The sequence below is a fragment of the Eptatretus burgeri genome, chromosome 8 (assembly GCF_056783735.1).
Source record: "Eptatretus burgeri isolate ZD-2024b chromosome 8, Ebu_testis_v1, whole genome shotgun sequence".
Taxonomy (NCBI): Eukaryota; Metazoa; Chordata; class Myxini; order Myxiniformes; family Myxinidae; genus Eptatretus; species Eptatretus burgeri.
Window position 1 is genome coordinate 17,749,825 of NC_140968.1, and position 14,811 is coordinate 17,764,635.

Sequence of the window (14,811 nt, forward strand, 5' to 3'; positions counted from 1 at the left end):
GAAAAAAGTACATAGATATCGATGGTAATATTATTAAATATGAGTCAATATGCAACTGAAAGTATCGATGAATTTCAGTTTAAGTAAAGTTTTACTTAAAAATATGCTAGACTTCCCTGATTCTCCATATGACAAATTTGAGAATTGTCCTGCGTGTGAAAGACGGGGATTAAACACAGAGTCAAAAGCCTATAAACAATGTATATTCTGTGATTATCTTCTAATTAATGATAATACAAAATTTAAAAAGGAAAATAATTCTTTTAGATTTACTCCAAAAATGAATTACTTTTCAAGATTGATGAGAGAAATGAATGTAAAGTACGAGGGTGATAACACACCTTTCCTTACAAGGGAAGAAACTGAACGTATTAGAGAAATGGTCAATGGATTGTTGTTGTATATTATTCATGGATGTGATTTTCAGGGAAATATCAACACAAGATATTGCATAAATAAAATAATGGATTATCTTGAAATGAAACCTGAACTTAGGATAAGATATAGGGTTTCTAAAAAAGCCAATAATAAATTAAATAACCTGTTTTCCAAATATATAAATGAATGATTTTTTACCCATTTGGGAAAATATGATAAAATTTAACAATCATAAAAATCTTCCAAATTCATTAAGATGTCTCATCATTGGTTCAAGTGGATGTGGAAAAACCTGCTTACTTTTGAAGATGCTCCTGACTCCCAACTTTTTAGATTATGATAATTTAATAATTTTCACAAAGTCGAGTTTTCAACCAGAGTATCAACGACTCTCACAAGGTTTTTAATGCTGGTCTTCAAAAAGAAGATATAATCGGTTTATTTAAACTTCAAAAAAACCTAAATGATTATAACATTGAAGATATGATGCAACTATTTTGTGATACACAGAGATGTAAAAAGAAATCAAAACTGATAACTTGTATTCTTAGTGATAATATGGATGATAAACCATCTCCCCAAGATTTGGATAAATCAAAAAAGAACTTCGTTATCTTTGATGATTGTGTTAATGAGAGAAACCAAACAGTAATGGACAGCTACTACACAAGAGCGAGACATTCTTCTTGTAATTGTATTTATCTTTGTCAATCCTACTTTCAACTTCCTCATCGTTCCATCAGAAACAATGCCAATACTTTTATTTTATTCAAGTTAAATTCAATAAATATAAATAATTTTTGGAGAGATAATTGTTCTACATTATGTCGTAAAAAGAAATTTGGGGATTACATGAAGCACACGACTGAAAAATATAAATATATTGTTGTGAAACAAGATGAGAAAAAAAGGGATATATTTTTTGTTTTATAAACAATGACATATATAAATGACAACTATTATTATAAATCTTGTGGGTAAATCTGCTTCTGGAAAAAAACTTTCAAAAAATCAAGGTTCTTGTGTAGTACAAATGAGAATATTGTAACTTTACTTCAAAAACACCCCGTGATACGCATTGTATCAACAACAACTCGAGCAATAAGACCTGGAGAAGTAAAAGGTGAAGATTATCACTATATTTCAGTGGAGGAACATATGCGATTGAGGAATGAAGGTCAAATATTTGAGGAGGTTTCTCTTGGAACAACAAAATATTCACATTGTAAGAGTGAGTTAAGGAAACTAAAATCTGATGGTCTTGGGATATTAGAAACTAATCCAGAAGGAACAAGACAAATTTTTAAACATCTGAGCGGAGTGAAGATTTTATCATTCGCTTTTGATGTTGATGAAGAAACTCAACGCAAACGTATGAAAAGCAGAGATGCAAGTATTAGTGAAGAATAAATTACAACTCGTGTTAATGTTAATGAAGAATTTGATGAAATATTTCAAGAAAAGGATTTATTTGAACACATCTACTTGGATGATGAAGAAAAGGAAAATTTCCCTGTTGATCTTTACAATCCATTAAATGATATTTTCCAATAAATAAATGGATGCGAAAGAAAGAGCAAGAAGATTTAAGGAACATCAAGAGTTGGTTTCAAAAGTTGTAAAACAAGAGGAAGACATAAAGAAGAAACGCAGACAGAAACTAACGGGCGAAGAAGCATTTGAAAGGAAACAAGAGAAATTTTTTAAACCACTTTTAAAAACTTCCCAAGAAAAAATGAAAGGTGTTTCCACAGTTCCCACAGTAGAATATACTCCTAAAAAACTTTAAATGTTAAAAGATTTTGATCAAATGACGGAGGAAGAATTAGAGCATTTAGGAGAATTAGAATATGATGATGAAGGTTTATTTCAACAACTGGAAGAGATTAATCGACCCCCTGATTATATTGTGAATACTCTTCAAAACAATGAATATTCAGCGGATTCAAAAACCAAAGCAGGACTCATTCCAACAGAATAACCAGCAATATTTCATCTTGTTCAAGAAAAGGTATTGATATTTAATGATGAATTAAAGTTCTTGGGTTCTGCTCAACCCCCTGTTAAACTAACTCCGAGATTAATGTTTCTTCTCACAAAAGATGGAAGACAAGGTTCAACTGTGAGGGATGAATCAAAGTATATTGATAAACCATTGGATATGAAAAATAATGATGACAGAGTATATATTGATCTGCTGAACACTCTTAATTAGAGGGTTAGTATTTCTGGTAAAAGTAGAAAAAATGAGAAGGAGAAACACATTATTCAGGCTTTAAGTATCCTTGGTTCAGGTATTAGTTTTCTTCCAAATGACCCATCGCAATTAGTTAATAGACTTATTGTTGTAAGGTAGTAAGAATGCTGGAAATAACAATTGTTTTAATGAAGCATCAGCCATTTTAACCAGTTGATGAACATGAAAAGAATTAATAAATCTCAATATAAAGTCATTTTATCTCATATTAAATAAGATGAGAAGCACAATCCTGAGTTTTAATTTCACAACAAGCGACCACACATCTTCATTCCCATACCCACTGCAACTTTCCCAAACAAAAGAATATGAGGCATCTTTATTGTCCATGGAAACTTATAATACCTTATTTAATATAACTGATAAAAATGACAAGTTTAGTTATAATCCTGGAAGTGGATACAAAACGATAACAGTCTCACCAGGAGCATATGAGATTTCTCAAATATCTTCCGAAATTGCTCGTCTTATGAAAGAAGAGGGTGATGAACCAAAAAATATTGTTGTAGACATTCAAAAACACACTTCAAAATCAACGATTAAACTTAAAAATAACTACAAGGTTGAGTTCACAATTGATAATTCATTTAGAGAGTTATTGGGTTTCTCCTCAAAAAAGATTGAAACTAATTGGACGTTTTACAGTGATAATGTCATTCAAATATCCTCAGGAATAAACTCGGTATTAATTCACTGTGATTTGATTGATGGTGCTTATAATGATGGAATAAAAACAAATACAATATTTTCATTCAGTGCATACTCAACCCCAATTGGTTATAAATTCAATATGGAACCCAAAAATTTGGTTTATCTCCCTGTGTCAGGAAAAACCATACACAGAGTAAATTTTAGGAGAACCGACCAAGATAATCGTATATTTCTTTTAATGGAGAAGTTGTATCCATTAGAATTCACCGACGTGAAGTTTTCCAAAAAATAAATACGATGGTTATTGTGAGGAAAGACGAGTTGGGAAAATATAAAATAATTACAGGGGATGGGATGTTCCTTTCCCCATACTACAAGGGCGAAGGTTTGTATCTTGGTTGAGGATACTATAAACCTCAGAGACAAAGGGGTGTCGGACATCAATTTAGAGGAGATGGGATCATTGATACTCAAATGGGTATCGGTTCAACTATTCTTAAACATAAAGACCAAATTGGTTCAACTGCTTCTGCTGTGGGAAATGTAGCAGGTGCTATAAAGAGTATAAAAGATGCCCAAAAGGAATCTCATAAATTACAAGCAATAAAATAAATTAAAAAAGGCAAAACTCGGTTGTCTCCCCAAAAACGACAGAAAATAATTTGAATACTTGGATCAGGGTTTCAAAAGTTTTAACATATTTTTTCCTCAATAAATACAAGTATGGAAGCAATTGATAGTATCTATGATTTGGATGATACTATTATCATCTCAAACTCCACTAAAAAATAAGATTACGTCAAGGTTAATGCAATAACAGGAACAGACTGGAATGCAAATGGTACAAAAAGTTTTGAAATAAATAATCAACAAACCTATTTGAATCTCTCCGAAAGTTTCTTGTTTTGTAAATTTAAATTCACTGAGGCTGGGAATAACACAAACGCTGCACTCGTAAATGATTTCTTCTGGAAAATGTTTGATAGTGTTTGTTTGTGCATTGGAACACAAGAAGTTGAAGCGGTTGATTATGTCTCTGCTGTATCTGAAATGATGAAATTTACACGATATACGTTCAGTGATAGAATGGGAAAGGGGGCTGTCGAAGGTTTTATTCCTGATATGTCAACGAGAACAACCACAGACCCTGGATATACTCAAAGGAAAGGAACGTATACTGATGATACAAAAGCAGTTAATAGTTTTACTGTGGCAGTTCCTCTTAAGGTCAGGTTAGATCTGTGACTTGCTGCAGGTACCATGTAAACCTGTACTAAGCTGTTCCATGGTCGGGTTGTCGGTTACTAAACCATCGCCCCCACCAGGTTTTCTGGTGAGGAGGGTGTTTGGATATGGACACCCAGCAGGATGAAAAACAAAACCTGTTAAAGGGTGGAGGAGCTCCTTGTGAGCCAACGGCCATCCATATCTGGTGCCCAACTGTGTCTGCGGACGTCCTCCTGCAGTTGGGTTACTTTTTTATTCGGAGGTTGGTGGCAGGATTTGCACTCCGGCCACCGTAAAACCCTTCATTCCGCAAAACACAAAATCGCAAAAAAAATCTGAATACCCACTCCGTGAGAGTACCTCCTGTGCAGCTTCCCTTCGCAGGGCAGCTCACCGGATGACGGGATTGGGGTAAAGCCTTCGGGACCCCAAATTTTGATGATAGGAGGGAAACCACGGGGTAACATCCCTGGGTCAGATTGCGGGAGAGTATGTCGGAGTGGTGCTGCGGTGTCGTCCACCAGACGGCGGTCTCTTTGGGTTAACCTGAGGCGGTCCCTTCGCGTAGGTGCCTGGAATGTCCTATCCCTAAGAGAGGATGATCACCTGTCTCTGTTATCATCTGAGCTCAAGCGTTTGGACATCGGGATTGCAGCTCTCTCTGAGGTTCGGAGACCGGATTGCGGTGAGATAATGGTGGGTGGTTACACCTACTATTGGTCTGGTTGCTCTGATGGTTACCATACCCAAGGAGTTGCTGTTGCTGTGTCTTAAAAGCTGACCCCAATGAAAATTGAGGTAACACCGGTCAACGAGCGTATTATGAGAATAAGGATTCGTCACTCCTGAGGTGTCATTTCCCTGGTCTCTGTTTATGCTCCGACTGAGGCGAGTGATCTCACCTTGAAGGATGCATTCTACGCCACGCTCGAGTCTGTGGTTGATCATTGCACCAGACGAGATACACTTCTCGTCTTGGGGGATTTCAATGCATCGACTGGAACTGATAGGGATGGTTATGAGGTGTGTGTTGGTTCCCATGGGTCAGGAACTATAAACCAGAAGAGCACTAAGGTCCTTGACTTTGCAAGAAGTCATGGACTTAGGGTGGCTGGTTCATGGTTTCAGCGCCCACAAGCTCATCGCTGGACTTGGTATTCCAACGCTGGTGGTGTGACAAAGGAGATTGACCATGTTCTCATTGACGGTTGCTGGAGGATGATCCAGAACTGCAGGGTCTACCGGAGTGCTCAGTTCCTCAATACTGACCACAGGCTTGTTGTAGCAACTGTAAAGCTGCACCTTAAATCCTGGAGAATGATACCATCCCAGCCTAGGCTGGATGTTGGCAAGCTCAGGGATGACAGAGTAGCTAAGGAGTTTGCGAACAAGATGAGTGGACACTTGGGGGGTCTGGGTGCTTTGGGGGGTCCTGAAGAGTTGTGGAGTGCCTTCAAGACCACTGTCCTTGATGTTGCCGGTGGATGTCTTGGAACTCACTGCAGGGCAAAGAAGAATTTTGTCTCTCAAGGGACACTGGATGCCATTGACCAGAGTCGCAGGGCCAGGCTGAATGTCAGAGCTGAGCTGTTCAGGGAGCTGCGGCGTAAAACTGTACGTGCACTGAGGGTGGACAAGGAGGCCGATGTGTGAGGAATCTGTGAGGGGGTAGAGCATCACCTGTGGATAGGTGATTCTTGTCCCGCTTACAGGGGAATTTGCGCATTGCATTCATCCAAGCCCATCCCTCGGAGCACTGCAGTTAGAGCAGAGAGTGGTAGGCTCTTGACAGAGGAGTCTGAAGTGAAGGTCGCTGGGCGGGTTACTTTGAGCGGTTGTACCAGGCTGATCCCCCAGCTGTCGAGTTGGACGTCAAGGGTGTTACAATCCCTGTTGCTGACCCTCGAATCAACTGTGGTCCACCTTTGCTTGTGGAAACACGGGTTGCGGTGAACCGGTTGAAACGGGGCAAAGCTCCAGGGATCTGTGGCATCCATGCTGAACTTCTCAAGGCTGGGGGAAATGCTGCACTCGTGTCGTTGCATGCAGTTTTGTGCTCTGCCTGGAATACAGGCATCATCCAAACTGATTGGAAGAGGGGCCTTGTTGTTCCTCTCTGGAAAGGGAAGGGTGATCGCCAAGACTGCAACAACTACCGAGGGGTGACGCTGCTCTCAGTGCCGGGCAAGGTCTTTGCTCGGATAATTCTTGATAGGGTTCGCCACCATCTGCTTGAGCACCAGCGTCCAGAGCAGTCAGGCTTTACACCAAAGAGGTCAACGATTGACCGTATCCTTGCTCTTTGTGTCCTCACCGAATGCAAATGAGAGTTTCGGCAGGGGCTGCTTGTAGCCTATGTTGATCTCTGTAAAGCATTCGATTCAGTGAATCGGGATGTCCTCTGGAGGATTCTTGTTCTTCGTGGGGTGCCACCAAAACTGATTGATCTGATGTCTGAACTCCAATCTGGTACTGAGAGTGCTGTGAAGTGTGGTGGTACCATCTCGGACTTATTTCCAGTTGTTACTGGAGTTCGTCAGGGGTATGTACTGGCCCCCACACTTTTCAGCACTTGTATGGACTGCATTTTAGGGAGGATGTCGGAGAGATCAAGCTGCGGTGCATCGTTTGGGAATGTCAAGATCTCGGACCTTGATGTTACAGATGATGCAGTCATCTTTGCGGAGACTTTAGATATCCTTTTGGGGGCCCTCGAGGTGCTGAATGAGGATTTTGGAGCCGCTGGGATTTCGGGTTTCTTGGGTCAAAACTAAGATCCAGGCTTTCGGTGACATCTTGGATGCTGCTGTCCTGTCTGTGTGTTTGTGGTGAGGATGTTGAGGTCATGGAGAGATTCACTTACCTTTGGCAGTGATATTCATGTCTCTGCTGGCTGTGAGTCAGAGGTCAATAGACGTCTGGGTCGGGCCTGGGGAGTCATGGATTCACTGGATAATGGGGTGTGGCGCTGCCGGTACCTGTGCGGGAGGATGAAAGTCCGAGTCTTCAGGTCCTTGGTACTTCCAGTCTTGCTCTATGGATGCGAGACTTGGACTCTGACCAAGGATCTGAGACGGAGACTTAATTACTTTGGTACCAGGTCTCTTCGGAGAATCCTTGGCTATCGCTGGTCGGATTTTGTGTCCAACGAGCGGTTGCTGAGAGAGACTCGGATGAGATTTGTTACCTGCATAGTCCGTGAGCGTCAGTTGCGGCTGTATGGACATGTGGCTCGTTTTCCTGACGCTGATCCTGCTCACCAGATTCTCTCAGCGAGGGAGTCTCAAGAGTGGAGGAGGCCAGTGGGCCGACCACATACTTCGTGGTTGCAGCAGGTTGACCATCATCTCAAGGAGATGGGGATGGGCCTGGCATCTTCCTGGGGGATGGCCAGACGGAGGCCCCTGGAGTACCGGCGGAAAGTGGACGCAGCGACGCGCTGTTCTGGCACATGCTCCCGTACCTGACCTGAGTTCCTCTGAAAGGTATATTTGGATTTTGTGATCATGATGAAGTTCTGTATGGTCTTCAAATTAGATTTCAACAACAAAGGAATGATAATGAAAATAGATTACTTTTTGGTGTTGCTTTTGCTTTTGGTGATCAGAATAAATTTGTAATTGATGAAATGAGTTGGTATATTAGTGAATATACTCCGAATCTTAAAACAGAAGAGATGTTGAATAGAAGACTTAACTCAAAGAAACCACTCAGTGTATCATATCTCAAAAGAAGATGTCAACACGTTAAACTAAACCAAACCGCTTACACGTGGAATTTGGGTGTTCTGGAAGGAAAGCCACGATATCTGTGGAACATTTAAAAAAAAAAACAGATGGCGATACTGCTACTGATAAGAATAATGCATTGAGTGATAATCCTCAGGTGAAACAACTTCGCGTTTCTCGAGATGGAACATTTTATCCACGAGATAGATTGGAAATTGATTGGGAAAAAAATGATTATGCTGAAGCATACAAGTCTTACCATAAGGTGTGTGAAAGTAATGGAAAGAAAGAACCTATTTTAGATATGACAGCATTTAAAAGTTTGTATACAATCTACGCGTTTGAGCTGAGTGCTCAAAAGGAAACGAAAAGTGGAATCGAGTGGATACTTCCCTCTACATTGAAAGAGGAGAGAGTGAAGAAGTTGATGCATATTGTTTGCTTTTGGAAGAAACAGAATTACACATTAATACAGATAATGGTGTTATGATTCGTCTCACATAATTTTTTGTTAAATAAATGAGTGGCAAAGTTCCAACTGGGGTATATGTTAATCAAATCAATCTTCATAAACTATCATCTTGTGTTCAAAATCAAAAGCCTTGTACGATTATCGTTAATACAATTCAGAGAAAAGGAGCAGTAAGAATTGATGTTTTGCTCACAAGAGAACAGGTTAAAATCTTGAATGATACTGGCTCACTTAAAATTAAAATGACAAAACCAATGTTGAAAAAATATTCAATAACAGAGACGAGTGGAGGATTTCTCCCATTTCTAATTCCTTTATTTGCTGGTTTTAGTGCGGTTGGTGCATTGACGGGTGGTATTTCAACAGCGGTGAAAACTGCCAACGAAAGGAAGGCTCAACTCCGGGCTCAAAAAGAATTGGAAACACATAACAAAGAGTTGGAGAAACAAATTAGTGGAAGTGGTGGAAATATAGATTTTGCTGATAAACTTGAAGGTCTGCCTGATAAAGCGAGATTGTTAGTTGGAGATATGCTTTCTTCTATCACACAAGCAGGTGTAAAATTAACTAAAAGGGTGATGGATTATATCTTTCTAATAAATACATGAGCATTGAGGAGTGGTTTAAAGAATTTGGAAAGAATACAACAACAAATTTACAACTTGTCAAATATTGAAAGAAATTAAAAATTCATAATGTGGTTATTTGTATGAGATATGAATTAACAAATATGCCTAAACATACAAAGAATATTATTATGAAATTAGAAGATAATAATGGGAACGGTTCTCACTGGGTTTGTATTTTTAATAATCAAGACAAATATTATTTTGATAGTTTTGGTCTTCCACCAACTGTTGAAGTCATAAAATTCTTTCAGAATGGTGTTTATCAAACATTTCAAGTCCAAGAATTAAATTCCAAGTGTTGTGGTCAATTATGTCTATATGTGTTATTTCAACTCAACAAAAATAAAAAATTTTATGACATTATTTTTAATGTAATATAAATGACTTATGTTGGTAAAGATGGTTCTATCTTTGGTGTATCCCAAGAACTGGATATTGATTTATCAAATTATTACACAAAGGCACAGGCTGAACGACAGAAATATAATATAACCAAAAATATTAATTTGAAAAAAGCTTATAAATTAAAAAATTATCCAACCCCGACTGACGCAAATGACTTGGTGAGATTAAGTGATTTATCACAATATATATCCTTAAATAAAACGGCCGTGTATTTCAAAGATACAGAAGTGTTGATTTTATCTCCAGGACATACAGAATTCACAGTTCGAATTAAAATAATTTTTTATAAAGAAGGGTGTGTCGTTTTTATGAGAATAGAACAATGGGGGTATGATATGAATGATTTATGGTATAATTGGTCATTTAAAATTGACCGAAAAGACCTGGAACAATTAAATCAGTCTTGCAAGGAAGAATACTATCCTCTTGGTACAGAGAATGAGTTTTGTGGAGCCACGATTAGTAAACAACAAATAAAATAATTTAATAAGGGTCAATATAATCATGGTTTTGCCCAAGTTTATATCATGAAAACAGAAAAAACAGGATTATATATATATATAATAAGTAGGGAAATACAAAATGATTTAACAATGGGAAGATGGGGAGGTGTTTCGTGTCATCATATTATTCTAACATATATTTCTAATACATAAATGACGGCAAGACGGCTTCAAGAAAATTATCATTTCTGTGTCCAAGCATACCTTCAAGAAAAGAGTATTCGGTATTTTAATAAATGTGTTCCACAACATAAGAATGAGGTATTTTCAATAAAAGATTGGCATTATGCTGATGTTGATAAACTGACAACTTTAGATTTAATTAGAATGTTAAATAATGAAAAAATTATAAAGTTAAGAAAAGGTAAGGCTCTTTTAGAAATTCAAAATAAATTTTATTGGTTTCTTGTTGTAAAAAAAATTATTTTAGATACAGGAATAACAAGAAATCCTGATGAATGCATGTATGATATTCTCTGGGGTGTAAATGATTCAAGGATAGTAAGGGATGAGGAAGGAGTTGAAGAAGAGAGGGAAGAGGAAGAAAAGGAGAAGAGAGAGAAGGAGGAAAGAGAGAAGAAAGAGAAGAGAGAAGAGAGAGAAGAGAGAGGGAGGAAAGAGAGAAGAGAGAGAGAGAGGGAGGAGAGGGAGGAAAGAGAGAGAATGAATAAATATCAAAATATGGAAACCAGTGAGATTAAAAAAAGATTGGGGGTATTACAGAAAATAACTCAACCCACCGAGGAGGAAAACAAAGAATTGACAAGTCTATTTGCAATATTTTCGACAAGACTATTGACATCGACAAGATATTCATTTTACTTCAAGTTTTTCATTTTTTTCTTCAATAAATGGAGGAGAGAGTGAAGGCATTTCTAAGGATTCTTTATGTTTTAAAAATTAAGATTCAAATGTGCATGTTGGAAACTAAAATGGTTTTTGCACTCTGCAGGAATTTTTCACATAAATAAATGTTATTGTCTCAAATGTAAAAAGAAAACTAATACTAAAAATATTTCATTCATTAAAAGTAAAAATAACAGGGTATACAAAAAGGTATATGTTCGGTGTGTGGTTCAAAAATACATCAATTTATCTCCAAACACAAACTCGGAGGAGATATACAAAAGTTTTATCAGGAAATAAATTCACAACGACTGGAATACCAGGAGAATTACATCTACCAGGGTACACTTTCTGTAGTCCAGGCACAAACTTGGATAAAAGATTAGATGAGACGGACAATCCTAAATCATGGAGTCAACCCATCAATAGAGTTGATGAAGTGTGCATGAGACACGATATTGATTATGGGAATACCACAACTTTGGAAGAAAAGCATGAAGCCGATAGAGAAATGCTGTATAATTTGTCTCTGATACAAAATCCAACCTTGAGAGAAAAAGTTGATCGGTTCATCGTGAAGAAGATGATCAATGCTAAATTGAAACTTGGACTTGGAAATTCAAAAAACTTATAGGCTCTAATGATGTCATTAAGATTGAAGAGCAATTAGCTGATGAATTACATAAACCAATATTCACAAAGTTTCAGAGAAGGAAAGTTCATTCCAAGGAAGTTGATTTATATCTGGTCCGCTGATTTGATTGAACTCAATAATGATAAGGGGTACAAGTATGCTTTAACCGTTATTGATTTGAGGAGTAGATATGTGTGGGTTGTCCCTTTAAAAAACAAAACAGGTAATACTCTTATGTTAGCCTTTCAACAGATATTTAATAAAAGTAAAGAGAAAACCTAAAAAAATTGTGGACTGATGAGGGTGGAGAGTTTTATAACAAGACATTTTTGAATTTTCTAAAAAATAAGAGTATTACATTATACAGTACCTTTAATGAAGGGAAGGCCGTTCTTGTTGAACGTTTTAATCGTACCTTAAAAGAGAGACTATATAAAAAATTTACACAACTCGGTTCACAACAATGGTCATCTTTTATTCACAATATTGTGGATAAGTATAATAACACGATTCACACGTCAACAAATATGAAACCATCAGAAACATTTACAAAATTAAAATATGAAAAATAGATTAATGTCAGAAAACCTAAGTTCAAAGTTGGTGATATCGTAAGAATATATAGGTGGAAATCTCATTTTGAAAAAGGTTTTATTAAACGATGGACGAACGAACTTTTAAAAATTGTTTATGTAATAGATACGGTTCCTTGGTCTTATAACATATATGATTTGGAAGGGGAAATGATTTTTGGTTCATTTTATTCACAGGAATTACAAAAGACAAAGGTGAATTGAAATTTTTGACTCCAGCCACACAAACCCCACCCACATAAACCCCACCCCACACAAGCTCCACACAAACCCCACCCCACACAAGCTCCAGACACAAGCTCCACCCACATAAACCCTGCCCACACAAACCCCACCCACATAAACCCCACCCCACACAAGCTCCACACAAACCCCACACAAACCCCACCACACACAAACCCCCCACAAGCTCCACACAAAAACCCCACCCCACACAAGCTCCACACGCATAAACCCCACACAAGCTCCACCCACATTCATCATATTCACATTAATTAGTGATTAGTTCATTAGTTTCCCACATACAACATGTTTATTTAATTAAAAAAATATCCACCCATCCACACAAGCTCCACCCATCCACCCATCTCTCCACCCATCCATTTATACACACAAACCTCATCCACATAAGCCTCATCCACATAAACCCCTCCCACATAAACCCTGCCCACAAAAGCCCCACCCACTTAAACCCTGCCCACACAAACCCCACCGAAGCCCCCACCCACATAAATCCCACCGAAGCCCCCACCCACATAAACCCCTCCCACACAAGCCCCACCCACATAAACCCTGCCCACATAAGCCCCACCGAAGCCCCGCCCACATAAACCCCACCCACACAAGCCCTCCCAGAAAAACACTCCCACACAAGCCCCACGCCCCTCATCCCCCCTGTGTGCCCCCACCTTTGACCCACCACCTCCCTCATCCCACCCCCACCCTTGCCACACACACACGGGGGATGAGGGGGTGATGGGTCATTGGGGGAGCGCACCTACCCCCCCCTCCCTCCCTCTCCTCTTCATGTCTTGATTCTTTTTTTTGTAATTCAAAATCAAGTAATTGTAAACAAAACAAATATAATTAATCAAAATTGAAAATAATAAATATTCATTTGTGAGAATGTATAATCTTTCCCAGCAATCTTCTTCAGATGTCTTGTGATTTTGAAACTCAGACACCATATTCTGTTTTGAAACAAAAAGTGGATAATAATTAGGTTTTATAAAGATAATTACATGGTAATATTAATAAGCCTGGTGTTGTTTCTAAGTTCAAGCCTCGATGACCAATGAATTAACACACCAGGAGGCTGACTCAGCCTGTCATCCTTCCTAGGCCAATAAAATGAATTCCAGTGTACTGGCATAACCGCGTCCAAACTAATGATGCAACCAACATAAGGCGACATTCCAAAGAGAGAGTGATATTAATAAAAGAATAAATAAACAAATAACTAAAGAATAATTCAGAAACATTTACCTCCAGAAAATCATGTGTTGTACCAGATTGCTTCAACAGCTTATGTTGTGTGATCGAGCTGAAAAAAAAAAATAATGAGTCAAGGGTATAGATGGAGAGACAGACAGAGAGAGGTAGGTAGAAAGACAGACAGAGAGACAAACAGAGAGAGATACAAAGAGACAGATAGGGAGAGATAGAGAGACAAACAGACAGGGACACACACACACACACCCACGCACACACACGCACACACACACACACACACACACACACACACACACACACACACACACACACACACACACACACACACACGTCTCACCGTTGGTTTAATTCACTCGAGAACAGAGGCCGTGATAAGACTTCGTGCCAGTCATTAAAAATGTTTTTCAATTATTTTCTAAGATGAATGACCTCTTCAGTAAGAGCAATAATTTCATGCACCTCGTCATGATATGTAAACTGCTCTTCTTCCAAGGACCTGCTAAGAAAAAATATATATATATATATATATATATTTTCGCATTATCACGATTTAATTTATAATCAATTGCTTCATCGTTCAAAGAGGAACCCATACACAAGCTTACCAACTTTGTGGTGAGCTGTTTTCTTCGTTGGAAGAGAGTGAGTCCTTGTCTCAGTTTTTTACCATTGGTACAAGGTGGCAAAAAGATCAGAGACCGTGATAAGACTTCCTCTTCAATAAGAGCATTAATTTCATGCACCTCGTTGTGATATGTAAAACTGCTCTTCTTCCAAGGACCTGCCAGGAAAAAAAAATATATATATATATATATATATATATATATATATATATATATATATATATATATATATATATATATATATATGTGTGTGTGTATATATATATATATATATATATATATATATATATATATATATATATATATCAGAATTATCACAATTTAATTTATAATCAATTGCTTCATCATTCAAAGAGGAACCCATACACAAGCTTACCAACTTTATGGTGAGCTGTTTTGTTCGTCGGAAGAAA

At 38.0% G+C, this 14,811-nt stretch overlaps 1 long non-coding RNA gene across 2 annotated transcripts in view; it reads right to left on the reverse strand.

The window, feature by feature from the left end:
* LOC147021206 (uncharacterized) overlaps positions 1–14,550 on the reverse strand; it is a 777,227-nt gene extending 762,677 nt beyond the window's left edge. Inside the window, exons 1-3 of one of the 2 annotated variants that reach the window (XR_015061334.1) lie at positions 14,113–14,550; positions 13,809–13,866; positions 13,347–13,513 (exon numbers count right to left, since the gene is read on the reverse strand). This is a non-coding gene — a long non-coding RNA (uncharacterized LOC147021206). Of the gene's footprint in view, positions 1–13,346; positions 13,514–13,808; positions 13,867–14,112 lie in introns of those variants that run through there. The other variant, XR_015061333.1, reaches the window with a different exon arrangement.
* Between the last annotated feature and the right edge of the window lie 261 nt (positions 14,551–14,811).